General features: G+C 46.3%; 1 long non-coding RNA gene and 1 pseudogene across 1 annotated transcript; both read left to right on the plus strand.

The window, feature by feature from the left end:
- Positions 1–19,503, plus strand: part of LOC136581054 (zinc finger protein 271-like) — a 39,446-nt pseudogene that overhangs the window by 10,339 nt on the left and 9,604 nt on the right.
- On the plus strand, positions 2,472–10,317 carry LOC136580467 (uncharacterized). The gene is made up of 2 exons (XR_010786957.1): positions 2,472–2,655; positions 9,979–10,317. It is a non-coding gene; the product is annotated as an uncharacterized lncRNA (long non-coding RNA).

Genomic DNA, 19,503 nt, shown 5'->3' on the forward strand with positions numbered 1-19,503 from the left:
TATGTTGGTCTGGCCCTCTAAAACCATTCCAATTTCTCATGTGGCCCCATGGGAAAATTAATTGCCCACCCCTGATTTAGAGGTATAATAGAACTGAGCTGCTTTATCTAAACCCATTGTGTTATGAACATTCTTATAGAAATACAGTATATATATCCTCCTTGCCCCCCCAAAAATCCAGCTCCTAGAAGGAGTTCTGGTTTTGCAGATATACAAATGATTAGAGCTGTGGCGTGATTAGATGAACGGTCTTGCCACCTGAGGCCCTAAAAGTGGTTGCACCCTTGGCCTATAAAAAGGCTCTCAGAGGCTGCTTATGTGAAGTGACCTCTTCCGCTTGTGTAGAACCTGTTGACCACTAGACGCCTCTATGATGCAATCAAAACTTTGCCCAGTTAAGAGTCTGAGAGGGGGGACATTATTGAAATGCGAGAAGCTGGCTGGTTGTATCGACGAATTGCCGCTCTGACCAGACTTTTAGGTGTTGGGACCAGTGGATGCGTGAGGGCATGTACACAAGGCAATCTAGCTCAGGACGTCCTCAACAGACCACCAGTAGGAGGACCATGCAATCGTCCGACAAGCACTAGCAGCTCAAACTGTTTTGTAGTCTGCCATCCAGAGGCAGGAGGCGCCATAATTACAGGCCCGTGTCTGTCAGAACCATTTCCAGGCCCTTGGCTGAAGGATATTTGGTCCCCCATTTCGTGTACGGCCTTTGACACCCACCGTTATCAGTGGTGTGTCATGAACAATGAAACTGGACTATTACAGAATAAGATTGTCTTCAGCGAAGAATCCAGGTTTAGTTTGGGCACCGACGATGGCAGTGTTCGTGTCTGCAGTGGCATAGTGCCCTGACTGCTAGTGTGGTGGTCTCAGGAAACCATCATATACAACAGTAGTGGTATAAGGGACAATGACAGCTCAGCGATATGTTCAGGACATCCTGCAGCCACATGTGTTCCTTTCATGGCGGCTTCCAAGAGGTATCCAGCAGTATAATGCTCGGCCGCACACACAAGGGGGTCACAGGAATGTCACACATTGTCACATTCCTGTGGCTGTCCGGTCGCCAGATTTATTGCCAATAGAACACTCACTTCAATGAGAGCTACAAAAACAGAGCTCAGCTGAAGTGTTCGGTTCTTTCCGTAGGCTCCACCTGGGTGGCCGGTAATTATAGCAGCGGTTTTTATCTCGACTACAAAAAGTAGGTCTTGTGGAGCCCATGCTTCTATGGGTCAAAGTCAGTATGGTGGCACAAGGGGGAACAACACAATACCGTGTTTCCCCGAAAATAAGAACGTGTCTTATATTAATTTTTGTTCAAAAAGGTTTAACTTTTTTACATGTATAGCTGCCTGGACACTATTTAAATTGACTTTTTTAATTAACTGTTAGCAGGGCTTAATTTTGGAGTAGGGCTTATATTTCAAGCATCCTCAAAAAGCCTGAAAAAATCATTTTGCATCCTCAAAAATTCTGGAAAATCATGCTATGTCTTATTTTCAGAGTGTGTCTTATTTTCAGGGAAACATGTTATTAGGCATGTTTTAATGTTTTGGCTTCAGAAACTGGATCAAAGAACCTGAACAAAATCTGCGCATTTAAAAATACCCTTGGGCCTTTTTCATACTTTAAAAACGGACGAGAAAATTGTGGCGATATCGCAGTTTTGTACACGTGATTTTATCGTGCCAGTGATGCTTTTTCTGGAGAATAATCTTGCATCACTGTCGTCTGCAATAAAATTGCGCAATTTTTTATTGTGAAAGTCAATAGGAGTTTCTAATGTTAAAAATGCATCGCACAAAAATCGCATGTTCATGTGAAGCGATAAACAAGGAGGCTGCATAGGGAAACATGGGAGAGAAAAAATAGCACATCGCAGAAAGATAGAGCGTGCTGCGATTTTTTTTTTTCTCTCGCAACATCGCATCAGTGAAAACATTGCTAAAGTGAAGGAACTAGAGATGAGCGAGCGTACTCGGAAAAGCACTACTCGCTCGAGTAATTTGCTTTATCAGAGTATCGCTGTGCTCGGGTCTGAAGATTCGGGTGCCGCTGCGGCTGACAGGTGAGTCGTAGCGGGGAGCAGGGGAGAGCGGGCGGGAGAGAGGGAGAGAAAGATCTTACCTCCGTTCCTCCCCGCTCTCCCCTGCAGCTCCCCGCTCCGTGTCGGCACCCGAATCTTCAGGGACGAGCACAGCGATACTCGGATAAAGCAAATTACTCGAGCGAGTAGTGCTTATCCGAGTACGCTCGCTCATCTCTAGAAGGAACCCATTGGAAAGCATGGGTTTAACAAACGTGTTCTCTTGCACTATGGTGTCACCAGAAAATTGTGCGATTTTGTCACCCGTGTGAAACCGCCTTGGGAAGATGCCGACATAAAACGTGTTGCTTTACTTTTAAGTCAGAGAAGTCAAATAATTGGCTGCTATGATGCCTAATGATCCCAAATGATCCCAGAAGACAGTTACAATGAGTGGATAGAGGACTGTCATGATCATGTGATCTGCCACACATCTAGAGGCGGTTAGAAAGCTCTGCCACGCCAACATTTAACCCCGCCCATGCCTGATCATATGACTGTGACATCATCAAAGGTCCTTTACACCCTTGCACTCTGAAATCTCCGGAATGTTCCTGGTGAGTGGATGTTTTGCTTGTATTTATCATTTTTTACATGTATGTATGTATGCATGTGTATAAGGTCAGTGTGTACGCTCCTAAAAGGGTTCTACAAATCAGGTCAAGCACAATTATTCATCACAACTAGCAAACTGAGGCTAATTTGCTGTATATTTAGATTTTTGAAAATGTCTGGATGTTTTCATCTGGTTGCATTTCATGCGATTCCCATCAATTAGGTTTTACCTTCTTCCGCTGATGCGCCACCCGTTGGTGCCCACATGGATAATTTATGAGTAGATGGTCATTAGCATTTATGTCTTGACTAAGGATGTGTTCACACAGAGCAGATTTGGGGCAAATGTTGATTTGGATCTGCAGCAGATTTTACTCCTGTAATAAAAGGGTGAATTCTACTGCAGATCTACGTTAAAAACTGTGCTAAACCCGCTACCTGTGTATGCATCCAGAGGCTGTATTCAAATTGGCAAAAGCGTTTTTGGTCAGTGAAAAACTTGACTATTTTCTATGAGATTTTCTTGCAATTTAAAAAAAACACAAAATAATCTGCTCCTCACTTCCTGGATCTTTTTTTTCATGTGGTCACCATAGTATACGGCATTAAATGGTTTGTACCAAAATTGCAATCTATCCCTATCCACCGGATAGGGGATACCTTGCTGATCATTGGGGTCTCACTGCTGAGACCTCCACCGAACTCCAAAATGGGACTCCTGTCTCACGCCCTGACTGTCACTTTGGGGGGAATTGCTTCTTTCCACACAGTGACATCACTGTGAATGGAACACTGGCTGAGCTCGTTTCAATGGGGCTGACTGAAATATCTGAGCAGGTGCCCCTCTGGCATCTCAGCAGTCCCATTGACAGTGAATGGAGCACTAGTATGCTTGTACGATTCAGTCTTCTTCTCACTGTGGTGGGGTTAAAGGGGTTGTCCCGCGCCGAAACGGTTTTTTTTTTTTTTCAACCCCCCCCCCCCCCCCCCCCCCCCCCCCGTTCGGCGCGAGACAACCCCGATGCAGGGACCTAAAGAAAGCTTACCGGAGCGCTTACCTTAAAGGAGATGTCTCGAGGAAGCAGTTAAATTTTTTTTTTGCCCAGTCCCCCCCATTAAGCATACATTACTAAGCCCCCCTGTAAATGACATTTCTAGCTGGTTCGTACTTACCGTTCCAGCGTTTCAGCAACTTATAAAAGTTTCCTCAAGATGGCCGCCGGCTCTTTCCCCGTCGCTCGCTGCAGCCCGACGTGCGCGCTCCCGAGACGCCGCCAGCTGTGTCTCCATGGCAACCGGACGCATCGCAGCCGCCGACCAGACGCCCACCGCCAGGCAGCAGGTAACCGGCGCTAGCCCCCGGCTCCCCAGCGCTAGACCCTCAGCCCAGGTGAAGGCCCCGGAGCCCAGCGCTAGGTTCCGGAGCCCAGCGCTAGTTCCCCCGGCCTAGCGGCAGCCCCCCCCGGCCTAGCGACAGCCCCCCCATCGCAGCGACAGCCCCCCCCGGCCTAGCGACAGCCCCCCCACCGCAGCGACAGCCCCCCCCGGCCTAGCGACAGCCCCCCCATCGCAGCGACAGCCCCCCCCGGCCTAGCGACAGCCCCCCATCGCAGCGACAGCCCCCCCGGCCTAGCGCTAGTTCCCCCATCACAGCGACAGCCCCCCCCCCCGGCGCAGCCCGGCGCAGCGACAGCCCCCCCCCCGGCGCAGCCCGGCGCAGCGGCAGCCCCCCCCCCCGGCGCAGCGGCAGCCCCCCCCCCCCGGCGCAGCGGCAGCCCCCCCCCCCCGGCGCAGCGGCAGCCCCCCCCCCCCGGCGCAGCGGCAGCCCCCCCCCCCGGCGCAGCGGCAGCCCCCCCCCCGGCGCAGCGGCAGCCCCCCCCCCGGCGCAGCCCGGCGCAGCGGCAGCCCCCCCCCCCCCCCCGACAAATCACTTACCTGGGAGGCTTCTCGGGGCTGCTGGGCTGGGCTGGGCTTCTCCGCTGGGCAGCTCCAGTTTCTGCACCTTCCTCTAACAGAGGAAGGTACAGAATGGCCGCTGCAGCGCGCTCCCGAGCAGTGACAGCTCGTCTGCGCATGCGCAGAAGAGCTGTAGCGGGGAGCACACTGAAGCGGCTCGTGCTGAATGGAGAAGACCGGACTGCGCAAGCGCGTCTAAAAAAGCAAGCTGCCAGCGAATTTAGACGGAACCATGGAGACGAGGACGCTAGCAACGGAGCAGGTAAGTGGAATAACTTCTGTATGGCTCATATTTAATGCACGATGTATATTACAAAGTGCATTAATATGGCCATACGGAAGTGTATAACCCCACTTGCTTTCGCGAGACAACCCCTTTAATCCCCGCGCTCCGGTGACTTCTATACTTACCGGTGAAGATGGCCGCCGGGATCCTCTTCCTCCGTGGACCGCAGCTCTTCTGTGCGGTCCATTGCCGATTCCAGCCTCCTGATTGGCTGGAATCGGCATGTGACGGGGCGGAGCTACACGGAGCCCCATAGAGAACAGGAGAAGACCCGGACTGCGCAAGCGCGGCTAATTTGGCCATCGGAGGCCGAAAATTAGTCGGCACCATGGAGACGAGGACGCCAGCAACGGAGCAGGTAAGTATAAAACTTTTTATAACTTCTGTATGGCTCATAATTAATGCACAATGTACATTACAAAGTGCATTATTATGGCCATACAGAAGTGTATAGACCCACTTGCTGCCGCGGGACAACCCCTTTAACCCCATAGTGAGGAGGACGGAGGATCTCTGTTCTCAAGATTGATGGCGGGCTCAGCAGCGAAACCGCCACCAATCAGCAAATTATCCCCAACCCATAGGATAAGGGGTAATTTGCAATAGTTTTTATTTTATAATGAATATTTTTTGTTTAGATTTTTGTTGCTTTTTTTTTTTATTTAACAAAAACATAAAACACTGGTACACCCCCCCCCCCTGAGTCTCTCTCATCTTCGTATCCAATGTATAGACCGTTCAGCTTTCTGAGTAAACAGCAGGAAAAGTAATCCATGGATTTTTCTTTAACTTTGTCCCTTTGAGAATAGTAAGTTGCACTTTCAGTGAGCTTCCATCCAAACCTCAGAGAATACCGTACTTTACCCATCATATATATATAGCTGTGTTATATCACAATATAATGTAGAAATACAATAGCAAAGGTTATAAACTGTCAACTACATATATTTACACGCCTTATGATTATTTCATGGGTCACTACTTTGTTCTCTCTTGTGACAGTAGGATATACCCTTCGTACCGTTTCTCTTGTACATTAAGTTTACTTAATTTGCAAGTTCAGTTGTGCCAAGCCAAATACATCCAACCATTAGGACCGTATGTTACTGTATTTGTGTCCTGCTTTACGTTTAACATATATCGCTTTTTTCCATGGTAAGAGTCGGTTTAGGGGGAAAACTCATCCAGCCAATGCAGCGCTATCAATGTTCTTGCGGTATACAAGAGTCTCGCTACCGCTAGTTGTTCATGCTCCTCCACTGGTAAATCAGTTATATATTCTAGGATACATACTAATGGAGTAAACTCCAGATTTATATTATATACCGTGTTAATTAGAGAGTGGACCTCACTCCAGTATCGGTTCAATTTTGGACAACGTCACATCATATGTATCAGTCCTGCTACTTGTGTTTTACAGCGAACACATAAAGGGCCATTCCTTACCCCTATATCCTGAAAAAAGGCTGGAGTATGATATACTCTGTATCAAATATGTTTGTGACAGTCTATGTGATCCGCTTAGGGACAACTTAGGGGTCATCTGTAAGATTTCATCCCAATGTGAGGACCAACATCAGCCTCCCATTTATTCCTAATCGAGGATTGATTCTGTAGGTTTGTGTCCTTGTATATAATTGTATAACTGCGGTATCTTCCCTGCTGTAGTGGATGCCGTACCTATAATGTCGGCTAATGTAAAATTTGTAGTCTTCATTTCCTTGGAGCTCTCCTCCGCCTGGTACGTGTGTCTCAACTGCAAGTACCTATAAAACGGTGTGTGCAGTAAGTCATAATCACTTTGTAGTTGATCGAATGCCTTTATAACTTCCCCTGACAGTATCTGAGAGATACGTGTAACACCTCTGTTCTTCCAGTATTCAAAATCTTTCACTTTATTTAATATCGTCGACCAGGGGTATCCCAAATAGAGGTATATTGCGTACAACCTTTAATCCCTGCAATATAACTTGGTACAACCCTTTTGAGAACACATCAATCACATGAAAATTACACGCAAATCGCATGGTGTACGATTGTGATGCATTTTTTTACCACTCCTGTAGAAAATAATGGTCGATTCTTGAAGAAGATTTGCACAAAAATAAGATTAGCAGCTATTCTTCTAACTCGGACTGTTGGTTTGAAAGAAGTATGGTTTGTTGGTTTGTGTGAATTAACCCAATCAAATGAATAGGTTCTTTTGCTGTGCAAGTTCTGTCAATCTAAGAACTGGACAGAATTTGTGTGTGAAAATCAACCGTATGAACACGGCCTAAAGATAAGTGCACATAGTAGGTTACGTAATTATGAGAGATTATGCAGACATTGACTGCAGATCTGAGAGCTGTGAGAGTTTAGAATGCCAGTAAAGGCAGCCCTTTCCACACAGCTAAGAAAAAGGTTCTAACATCCTTTTTGCTAAGGAAGCTAAATGCCTAACGACAAGCAGTGGATTGCAGAGGGGATGCACTTCAGCTTTGATTTACAGTGGTAAAACAAAAAACGTTTTTGACAAAGTATATTAAAAGACTGTTGAGATAAACACAAGCTATTAGATGAGCAGACATTGTCTGAAAAGTTAGTGTCCTTTTAAATTTATACAGCTTTATGCTTCAATGTTTCCTATTGACTGCAAATGTATACATCAAGCATACATTTATGGTAGGGCAGAAAAGCTTGTTATGCTATTTTATTTCACAAAAAAAACATATACAAATGTAAGTGAGGTCAAGCATCGTCAAAAGTATCCCTGCCAGTTGGACCCCACGATCAAGGGGATAGGGGACAACTTGCTTTGGTGGGAACACCACCTTAACCAGAAGGCAATGATTCTTATTCACGTATTCTGTCAGCTGAAATTAGATGGGATGATTTTAGAAATCCATAGGTAAGGCGTTCGCCAGTGTTGAATGGGCATTTATATGGGGAGTACTGGACAAGATGGGATTCGGGCAAATCTTTATTCAATTTGTAAAACTTCTGTATGCAGACGTGAAGGCCTGTGTCAAGGTCAACAGAGAGTGGTCTGAGACTTTTCTTTGCATAGAGGGGCGCGACAGGACTGTCCTCGCTTTCCGCTTCTTATGCCTTGACAATTGAAACTGTGGATGCTGTGTTGTGGGGGATAGGGAAGAGAAGGTTGCCCTATATGCTGTTGATTTCTTATTATTTTGGGGAGATGCTGAGGGATCTTTAGATATGGCAATGCAGTTGATCGGAGAGTTTGGGCAGTATTCGGGGCTTACGATTAACTGGATTAAAGGGGTTGTCCGGCTAGAAACATTGCATATCATTACTTCTGTTTGCCCATTTCCATGCACTTTGTAATATACATTGTGCATGGAAAATGAAGCAAACAGAAGTTTTGGACTTACCTGAAGGGGTGCCCCCCCCCCCGGGGTGCCCCCCCCCCCATGTTGCTCCTCTGTCGTCCCTGGTTACGACAAGAATCTTCTCTTCTTCTTGTCGAGCCACAGCAGCTCTCCTCTCCACCCCCCTGCACTATTTTCAATGAGGAGAGGTGGTACGGGGACGGAGCTAATTTGCTCGACTTAGCCCCGCCCCTGTCACGCCTCTCCTGATTGAAAATAGTGCAGAGGGGTGGAGAGGAGGCAAAGAGGGGGCGGGAGCTTAGTTTCTGCTCTTCGCTCTTCCATCCCCCCCCCCCCCCCCCCCCCGCGCACAAGGAGATCGTATATCAGTCCTGGCTGCAGAGAGAAGAACTGCGCATGCGCGGATGAGAAGAGGCTCGTTCCCGCGCCGATGACAGCTGCTGCGGCCCGACAAGAAGACGAGAAGATTCTTGTGGTAACCAGGGACGACGGAGGAGCAACACAGGGGGGGGCACCCCTTCAGGTAAGTCCAAAACTTCTGTTTGCTTCATTTTCCATGCACAATGTATATTACAAAGTGCATGGAAATGGGCAAACAGAAGTAATGACATGCAATGTTTCTGGCCGGACAACCCCTTTAAGTCCGAAATATTGCCTGTAGATGAACCTGATCTGGTGATAGATGGAGGACGGACTACTATGCAATGCAAACCCACTAGCATATATTTGGCAGTGGAGGTGTCGTGGAATGTCTTAGAGTATGGGAGGATGAACTTGGATCCACTGTTAGCTAAATTTAGGCAAAAGCAAGAGGTCTCATGTAAGCTCCCGCTGTCGATTATAGAAAGGGTGAATTTAATTAAAATGGTACGGATGCCGCAGTTGCTTTACCTGCTGCACAACTCGCCTCACTGGATAAGGCCTCCTTCACACGGGAGACACCGCATTGCTGCAACAAAATCGCAGTGATATCTCATCGCTGCACCATACGATATCACTGCGATTTTCTTGCAGCAATACCACGATTTTGTAGCTCTGCAAAGTCTCATGTGACACTACAAAATCACGCAAATTTATAGTATCTGCTACTGTCAAAGTTGCATCGCATTGCATGCAAACCACGTTTTTATGCGATGCAACTGAGAGGAAGGCTCCATAGAGAAACATGGGCTACAAAACCTCGCATGTCGCGGGCATATCGCCGGACCTGCGAGGTTTGTGTGTCGTTTTGTAGCATGCTACAAAACATCTCATGTGTGAAGGAACCCATAGGAAACCATGGGCTTCTCATACATGCGATTTGTAGCAACTTTGTCGCCCGTTTGAAGGAGGCCTAACACAACGTTTTTTTTTCTCTAGAGTTAATGGAATATTTAGAGCACTGATATAAGACCACATTCACGTGGCTATGTTAGATTTGCTCCCATGGAAATTGGGCACAAAATACACCAGAAAGTACATGGATACCCATCTGTGTGCTGTCTGTTGTTCATGAACCATCCACATTACATGTGTTATTCTTGTCTATGAGGATGGGCAAGAATAGGACATTTTTTTTTCTCACATGGATCACACCTGTAAAAACACATTCCAAATTTAGGGATTTGCAGTAGTTTAGTATTTTTTTGTATTTCAAAAGTTCATAATACAGTGTCTAAGATTTCCTAATACCCTCATTCTGATAAAACCTTTTTCTTTTGCATATGAAACGTTATTTATACCTTTTTTTGTTTGTTTGTTTCATACAGGACAAATTTAACCAGAACAATGCCTAGTTGTTTGGTAAACCAGTGCGTTAGCAAAACTGGAAAAAAGGGCCAGAATGAACATGTCATTTTGCACCCTTTTCCAAAGGATTTGTCCAGAATAAAATTATGGCTGCAGCAGACGGGTCAAGTCTTCAATGATCTAAATGCTTTGGCCCAGAAGATACTGGATGAAAACAAAAAAAACAGATACCGCCTGTGCTCATGCCACTTCACTCCGGATTCGTACATTATCAACTGTTGTGGAAGAACTTTACGAGTTAATGCCGTCCCCTCTATTTTTCCCATTGTCAACGAAGGAGAATGCATTATTGAAGAAAATCTGAAAAAAGACCGTGTCAGAAAACGGAAGAGGCGTTTTGACATGGCCATTCCAACCACCATTCCAACCCCAGTTCCAACCCTCCCAACTGATGTAACGGTAAAAATCGAAGAGGTAGATGATGAAGAAGAAGAAGATCCACTTCATGATTTGGAATTGACAAAAATTGGATTCTGCAACATCGGAACACAGACGGACTACACGCTGTCAAATTCAATTCTCATTATGAAAGATCTGATGGTCTGGATGGACCATTCACGCCTGGTATCAACAAATTAGATTTCTGTCTTCTCCTGTTGAGCCAACACCTATTAGTAATCCATCACCAACAAGCATACTTTGTATCGCTTTGGAAATGGAGACCTCACATGAAAATGGGACGAGTCCAAGCTTCAGATGATTTTGTTTTGAAGAGGTAGCACCACTACACCAAATGGTGATGAATGTGCTGCTCTACAGTGAATCTACTCCTGAGACAGATAACCCAAATGACTCAAACTTTGTTCCACAACAGCCAAGCAGAAGCTATTTGGACCTTTTTAAATTGACTTCTCGGTTTTGTGACTTTACAACAGCTCCACCTGTAACTGTTTCCAAACACGAAGAAAGAATAGGTCAAGACAAAAAAGTTCTAGTTTTTAAATCTTGGTTGGATGATCTTTTATTTGTCACACAATTTTTATTGCCGTTCTTTGTCCCTAATAAATGCATGTAAAAAAAAAAGTGATTTTCTTTCTTTTTTTTAACCTTTTCACAACCGCCATACATAATATATAATACATATATATACACGGCGTGGGGGTTTTATGGAGCAGGATTGGCAGTTGAGCCCACTTCATACCTGGTGGGCCTCAACTGTCTTCAACAGCTAACAGTGGTCGGCCTTGTTGTACTAGCTCCGATTGCAGCCCTTGACCCAATCAGATGTCACAATCGAACCTCACTACAGCTAGCCAAAGGAAATGGCACCCCATTGCCTCTCCCACGACAATATCACAGATTTCTGATGGGTTGGTATGGTTGTCCAGGGCCCTGTGTAGGCTCCCAGGGCTGCCATGCATAGATGCCTATAAAAGCCATGGCTGTGACAGTGCTTAAAGGGGTTGTACAAAGATTAGATAAGGAATAACGTGCATAGAATAGGGGATAACTTGCTGATTGGTGGGGGTCTCTGCTGAGACCACTGCCAATCCTGCTATCGAGAGTCCCATGTCCCATCCTCCTCACTATGGGGTTACTGCAACCCCCACAGTAAGGAAAAGACTGAATGGAGCGTTTGTTGAAATAACACATTTCGGCCCACAAAAGATAAGCCCTCATATGGATAAAAAAAAAAGTTTTAATTTTTTGAAAGCAGGGTTGAAAAAACAAATCACTGTCCTGGAAAAGGGTAGTCTAAGGGGTTAACTAAGAGGATGTGGCTTATTTAGAGGCTGTGACTAACCTTGAGCAGGAGAGAGCTAGAGCAAGTATATAAGAGAAAGAAAGACAGTGCTGTCAAGTCCTGTTGCATACTTGGTTTGCCAATAATGCTTTTATATATTTAGTACACCAAAGCATTATTGGCAACCCATCATGTGTTACAGACATTATTACTATGTGAAACTACAACTCTCCGTGTGACCTTAACATAAGGACATGCTGAGAGGTGTAGCATAGCAAACTAGAATGCTGCAGATCTTATATGTGAACACAATACTGATGTAACAGTCAGAGACAAAATACACAATGACACTGAGTGACTCACGGGTGACGTTCCCTGGACTCCTTTTCTTCTTTAACTGTCCCAGACCTTCATGAGTTCTTCCAGCTGATTCTTGCCTCTGCAAAGTTTGGCTCCTCTGAAAATAATAGCATCTCACAGTGTTATCTGAAAATAGTGCTGCTCACTATAACCTAGAGATAAATTATAATCCACACTGTGCCCCACAAATAACTTAACTACGCTGTTCCCCAAAAAAGACATTAGCATGCACTGTGCCCTCAGAAATAAATACTACACTGTGCATCAGAAAAAAATTAATTATACTACACTGTGCTCTAAGTAAATTATACTTCTTTTCTTCTCTATTTGGGCCCAGACCGTCGTGAGGACTTCTTTCAGCCAAAACTCATTTCTACACATTTTCCCCATCATACTACCTTCAGTGCCCCCCACGTAGAAACATTTCCCACAGTGTGCCCTCCATAAAATAATAATTTCCCGTTTGTGGCCTCCACAGTAATCAGGATCCACCTTTTCTGTCCTTCGTGGTGGTTAGGATCCACTTTTTTGCCTCAGCAGTAGTTGGGCACCCCTTTTTCTGCTCCTGCAGTAGTTAGGCACCCCTTTTTTCTAACTCCCCTAGTTGTTAGGTTCCTCTTTTTCATCCCCCTTCCCCAGTATTTAGGCTCCCCCTCAGTAATAATATCTCCTTTTTGTGGCCCAACAGTCTCTGCACTCCACTTGGCAGTCAGTCGCATAATCTTGACCACTGCAGCCAATCGGCAATGGTCACATGATCAGATCACGTGACCACACCAGAAAGTGGACTGAGGACCCAAGGGACAGTGAGTAAAGCAGCCAGCATGGATGACAGAGAGCGGAGTATAGTACGTTCTAAAAAATCTGACAGCTTAACGAGTAAGGTAGTAAACCAGGTCACTGTGGGAGGGGACCCTAAACTGCGTGTCTCCCAGGAAATGTGGGTGACTTGACAGGTTTGCATCAGACAAATGCTGGGAATTGAAAAAATGTGTAATGATACCCACAAATCAGATACTGTATCAAGTCTATCAAGAAAAACTTACAATTATAAGCCATTTAAAGGGATTCTGTCACCAGGCCTATGAAGTTAGCCAGTCTTAAACAAGAACTGCACAAAAATAGAACAAGCAGTAATTTTGAAGTTGTTTTCCCATGCAAGTTCTGTCTATCTCAGAATTGGAAAGAACTAGCATGGGAAAATCACCTTGGCGAATACAGCTTAAGGCCTCATGTCCACGGGCAAAATATGATTTAAAATCCGCAGCGGATCACCCGCATGCGGATCCGCATCCCATAGGGATGCATTAACCACCCGCGGGTAGATAAATACCCGCGGATGGTCAATAAAAGTGAATTTAAAAAAAAATGGAGCATGAAAAAACGTGACATGCTCCATTTTCGTGCGGGTCTCCCACTGCAGGCTTCTATTGAAGCCTATGGAAGCCGTCCGGATCCGCGGGAGACCTAAAATAAGAATAACTTACCCGCAGCGGATCGGGCAGGTCTTCTCTTCTTCACGGCCGGATCTCCTTGCTTCGGCCCGGCGGATGTGCCCGGCGCATGCGCGCGGCACGCCGCCGCCGTGCCGAGTACATCCGCCGGCCGAAGAAATAAGATCCGGCCGTGAAGAAGAGAAGACCTTCCCGGTCCGCTGGGGGTAAGTTAATTCTTATTTATTCTTCTTTTCAGCGCTTATGGAGAATCCGTAGCGGGCCTGATTTCCCCCGTGGACGTGAGGCCTAAGGCCTCCATCACACGGGCGACATGGCATCACCACAAGAAAATCGCAGCGATATCGCATTACTGGTCCGTGCAATATTGCTGTGTTTTCCCGTGGCAATACTGAGATTTTGCAGCACCCATGCAAGGATTTTTTTGGGGGGAGGGGGCGCCTTAAAATATAAGCCCTACCCCGAAAATATACTCTAACTGCAGAAAAAAAGAAAAAAGCATACATTACCTAAAAGCGCTGTATGGAGCTCCGCTGCAGCTTCTCCCTGGGTCCCCTGCACTTGTCGTCTTCATCTCTTCTGGCCGAGGATTGAAAATCCCTACCTTCTGGAAGCGCTGGCTGATTGGCTAAGCGTCAGACAATCACAGCCAGCGCTTCCAGGAGACGGGGATTTTCAAAACCCCGGCCAGAAGAGATGGAGAATAGTGCCAGGGAAGAAGATGCGGCCGAGCTAACAGCGCTTCTAAGGTGATGTACATATATGGGTTTGTTTTTTTCTGCATCTAGGGCTTTTACTACTACTAGTGATTTCCTACTATCAAAGTAGCATCGCACTGCACGAAAATCATGTTTTCATGCGATGCAACAGAGAGGAAGGCTCCATAGGGAAACATAGGCTACAAAACCTCAGTGTCGTGGGCAAATCGCCGGACCCGAGAGGTTGCATGCTACAGAATGCCACATGTGTGAAGTAACCCATAGATAAGCATGGGCTTCTCAGACATGCGATTTGCAGGACCGCTACAAAATCGTGTGACTTTGTTGCCCGTGTGGAGGAGGCCTAAATCAATAGTTTGGTCAAATATAAGAAACTTTGTAATTTATCTTATCACAGAAAAATGTGTTTTTCTTCACTTGTCAAGCTCGTTTGCTCTTCTCCCTCCCCTCCTTAATTGTTGGCTTATTCTAAGGCTGGGCTCACGTGAACGGGTCAGATTCTGCATGCAGAGAAAAAAAACTAATAAAAAATCGTCCATTCATGCAAACTTACGGCACAGACGAGAGAATGAAAAACGCATACAGTCGTGTGACTCCGCCCTAAGATTGGGGTTAAGACAACTGAGGAAAAGAAGCCTGGTGCACGGCGTAACCTACCAGGAAAAAAACAGTTCCTCACAAGTCAATGATTCTTTTTTTCGTGATGTGAAGTACCATCAATAAAACATGTTTCAAGGCACAAAGCCTCTTCCTCAGTTAGCTCACAAATCGATTTCTGCTCGAGCCTAGGAAGTTGCGCTTTTCCATAGCATGCTATGGGGTGGCTTTTGCTGCAGAATCCAGAATTCCGTAATGCAAATCCACCCATGTGCAGGTGGCCTAAAATTGCATATGCCCCATTGTGAGTTGTGTTTTAGTGCGGCTTCACACGGGCGAGAAAATAGTGCAAAATTTGTGCGTTGCGAGACACACAATTCATGCACATTTTAAATATGAACCCCAATGTTTTGAATGCGGGGGTCGTACACATGAGCGATTTTTCTCCCGCATGACACCACGATGCAGGAATCAAACCGCGGCATGTCCTATCTTGTGCATGCTCTTGCAGCGCAGCGCCCATTGTTTTCAATGATACCCGTTGTACGGTAGCATCACGCCACGTGCCAGGTGCACACGATGCGAGGTCTCCCAATTAAAACAATGGGAGAAGCTCGGCGGACCGCCGCTGCCAGCCATGCCGGCCAATGAAAACACCTCACATCCTCGGCGATTTCACATGGATGGCGAGGGCGATATTGGGGTGGGATTCATGGCCCAATATTGCCCTCGCCCGTGTAAGGTTAGCCTAAAGCCGGGAACACACTTGTGTATTTTGGCTCCGTAATACAGAAGTGCGTCCTGGTCTGGCCGCGGGTCACCTGACCCACAATGAGCATAGGAATGTATAATGGTCGTTCAGGTCAGGAGACCCGCGGCCAGGCCAGGGCGCACTTCCGTATTACGGACACAAACATGGAGCCAAAATACACAAGCGTGTTCCCGGCCTTACGCCTAGCTCACACACATGTAATTTCATTGTGTATTACGTGCGCATAATATGCGGTGAATGGAAGTACATTGATGTTCATCGTTCCATTCACACTTGTGTATATTATAATGCGCGCATAAAAAATACTGCATGTTCTATTTTACCGCGATAGACCCCTATTAGAGTTGAGCGAACGTACTCTGCCGAGCTTGATGCTCGTTCGAGCATTAGCGTATTCGATGGTGTTCACTACACGAGCGAGCATCCAGCCGTGTTCGACCCCGCCCCAGTTTTTGGCTCCTCCCCGCTGTGACGCAGCACGCGCGTCAATGGCAAATTTTTTGGAGAGAGGGAGAGACGGACGGGCAGACGAGCCTAGGGAAAAAAAAAAAAGCTCAGCACCCGGCGTCCCACATACAAAAATGCTCGAGTCTCCCATTGTAGTCAGTTGGGTTCGTTACTCGAGTAGAGCCCTCCAATTTTACGAAAAGCTCGACTCGAATAACGCGGACCCGAGCATTTGGGTGCTCATTCACCTCTAATCCCTATTGTTCTCTATGGGTGCGTAATAAACGCTGTAGATATGCAATTATACTGCATATGTGCAGTGTTGCTATACGACAAAGTGGGAAGCTAAAAAACCAAATTGCGTGAGATACGCTGATATGCGCAGTCATAAACCGCAGCGATACGCCAACTCGCACAGCGGTAAAACGTAGTGTAATACACGGTGTTTCACCACACGCTCGTGCGAGCCCGGCCTTGGAATGGTGAAGGGGTTACATGGTAGAATTCACGCTAGTCCGCGGCGGTGAAGAAGCTCCTTTCCTTGCATTGTGCTCAGAAGTCCTGAGGTATTACAGGGGGCTCCCAGGTCAGGACCCCCACGACGAGGGTGTCCACCATGGGCGATTAGGTGTAGTGAACCATCATCCCCAGTCACTCATCCTGGGTATAGACGCTGTAAGGCCGGCTTCACTCGGGCGTCAGTGTATTTGCGCGCGCCTGAACGCTGCGTATTTGTGTAGTGCTCGCAGGACATGTTCATTTGCGCGCGACAAAGATGTACCGATTGAAATAGCTAATTAGTTGTAGATGTGTTCTTTTTCCAGCGGAATTAGGCAGTGTTTCACGTACACATTTGCGCACACCCAACTGACCTTTATGGGGACCTTTGATGCACAAATAGGCAGAACAATAGAGCGCGGTCCGTTTTTGGCGGAACCAAAATGCACAAGGAAAATATGGAAATGTGAAGGAACCCATTGAAATCAGGCGCCTTCACACTTGCGATCGCGATATCGCTGCATTTTTATTTTTTTTTACACGAATGCCAATAGGACTTTTTAATGTTAAAAACGCATCGCACAAACTCGCACAAGTTAAAAAAAACGCAGCGATATTGCGATCGCAAGTGTGCAGGAACCCCGAGAGGGCCTTTACACTTGGGATAAAATTGTGCGATTTTCGTGCGGAGTGAAAATGCATAATTCTGAAACCCGTTTTCAATGGTTTCATTCCTATTTGCGATGTTTTCCCTCATGGCATGTGGAGTGGAAAAAAAATGGCGGCATGTCCTATTTTTCTGCGTTTTGCTATATTTTTTTTAATCGCCCGTGTTTCTCTGTGAAGCCTCCTTTTTATTGCATCACCGCGCACGCTTACGATTTTCACATTAGATAGTCCTATTGTCTTTCTCATGAGAAAATCGTGATCGCCCCTTGTGTGAAGGAGCCCTAATAGAGGCGGTGCTGAACTTGGAGCCCCTTGTATTACCTCCATATAACCCCTGTATTAGATCATTATTCACCAACTACTAGCCTGCACATATTCTCACCCCAGATATTACACATATTTGTGGCCTTCCTATTACTCGCTGTCCCAGCTCAACGTCCCTCTGCTCGCCCCTCCACACACTATTTCCCGCCTCTTCTCACGGTAACGTTCTCCCTGCGCATGCGCGTTTCTCGCGTTTTCCTGCGTCACTGGATTTGTGCTGCCTTGGCTTCCGTAGTTCTTCTCCGGTATCGCTAGGTTGCTTAGCAACCGGACGTTATTACTGCCGGTTTATTCCCCCGTCTTGCTCCGGTCCTCATATAGGGTAGGTTGGCTTCAGAACTATGTTAGACGCCACTGATTTATCTCTTTCCCCGGGATATAACATTATTATAGCCCGCCATTGGTTTTGCATGTTCTCCTATGCTGGCAGCTGAGCTGTAGTAACAGTCTGTATCTGTCATGCAATGACGTTATCTGACATGGTTTACTATTTGTATGATGTAACCATTTAGTGGGGGATAACACAGAATATTTGTTCCGCAGACGACGCGATAAATTCACTGTCTTGCTTCGCTTGTTCTCTATGGGAGAAGAACAAAGGCGCAGTCGTCCTCGCCGGATTTTTAACAGCCTGGAGCTTTGTATTATCCCCAATAGAGAACAGGTAAAATTGTGTTGCAGCCTTATTACGATTCGCGGGTGGCTGATCGGTGCCATGTTGTGTCAGTAGCGAAGATTTTCCGTCCTTGCTCTGTATATCTTCCCATTGATGTGATGCGGTGGTTTTGCTTACGAAAAAGGGCGTCAAATTCACCTTGAAATGCAGCTGTTTGTGAGGGTCATAAATATCGCATGTCCGTACGTTGGACGGATTTGCTGAGAAGTTATTCTGAAAAGTGTGGATTTTGATGCGCATGCGCCGCTTATTTCCTCCCTCCGGTTGAGGTGTCTGCACAAGGCCGCGCTAAAATACACACCTTTTAATGCAGATTTACAAATGATTTTTCTGCTACGAAAAAATCCACAGGAAATCTGCCTGCGCCATTTTACATGGCCGTATTCACATCTGTGCGCCTCAGTGCTGCGTGTTTGTGAAGCAATTAATGCTTTTTTTGCATGTATAACAACGTATTTTACCGCCCTTTTTTCACCGCAGGCCATATAAAATGGACGCACCATTTAAAATGGCTTACGAGTTCCAGATGTGCTCTTCTTCCAGCAGAATTCCGCAGCGTATTACGCATCTCCTTGTGTATTGCACCCCCATTGATTTCTGTGGGGACCTTTCAGGCGCAAAAAAAGTAGATCACGCTGCATTTTTTTTTTGCTAATTGAAATGCGCACGAAAAAAACGGAAATGTGAACAAACAATGGGTTTGATTCTTTGCGTATCGCACTTGCAAATACACCTGTGTGAAGGAGCCCTTGGGCCAATTTCACACGGACGAGATTTGTGCGTTGCAAAACTCACACATCTCAAAACAATATGGCCCTATACTTTTGAATGGTATCATATACATGAGCGTTTTGGGGGCGGGGGGTTGCGGCCTTCAGGCGCCTAAACATAGGAAATTTCCCCAATATCGTGCTTACCACTGTGCGTTTTACACGCGGATGCAAGACATTTTTTTAGGGGCGTGTTTCTTGGGCGAGTGGAGGATCGCAAGCGTTTCCCATCAAACATCACATCGCACTCGCGTGCATAATTTTCACGCAATGTTTTTAAAGGTTCCATCAAAAACAACGGGCGAGGCGTTCTGCCAAAAAATAGGACATGCAGAGATTTTATTATTTTTTTTTGTTTCATTCATGTGAATAACTCCATTCAAAAGAATGCAGTTCGTATTCGCGTGTCTTGCAACACACAAAACTCGTGTGAGAATTGCGCTCGGCGGAGGATTGCGGAGTTTCTCCCACTGCCTTCAATGCGGAAACCTCGCCTTACAACCTCTGCCCCCATA

This window comes from Eleutherodactylus coqui, chromosome 10 (assembly GCF_035609145.1).
Source record: "Eleutherodactylus coqui strain aEleCoq1 chromosome 10, aEleCoq1.hap1, whole genome shotgun sequence".
NCBI classification, from domain to species: Eukaryota; Metazoa; Chordata; class Amphibia; order Anura; family Eleutherodactylidae; genus Eleutherodactylus; species Eleutherodactylus coqui.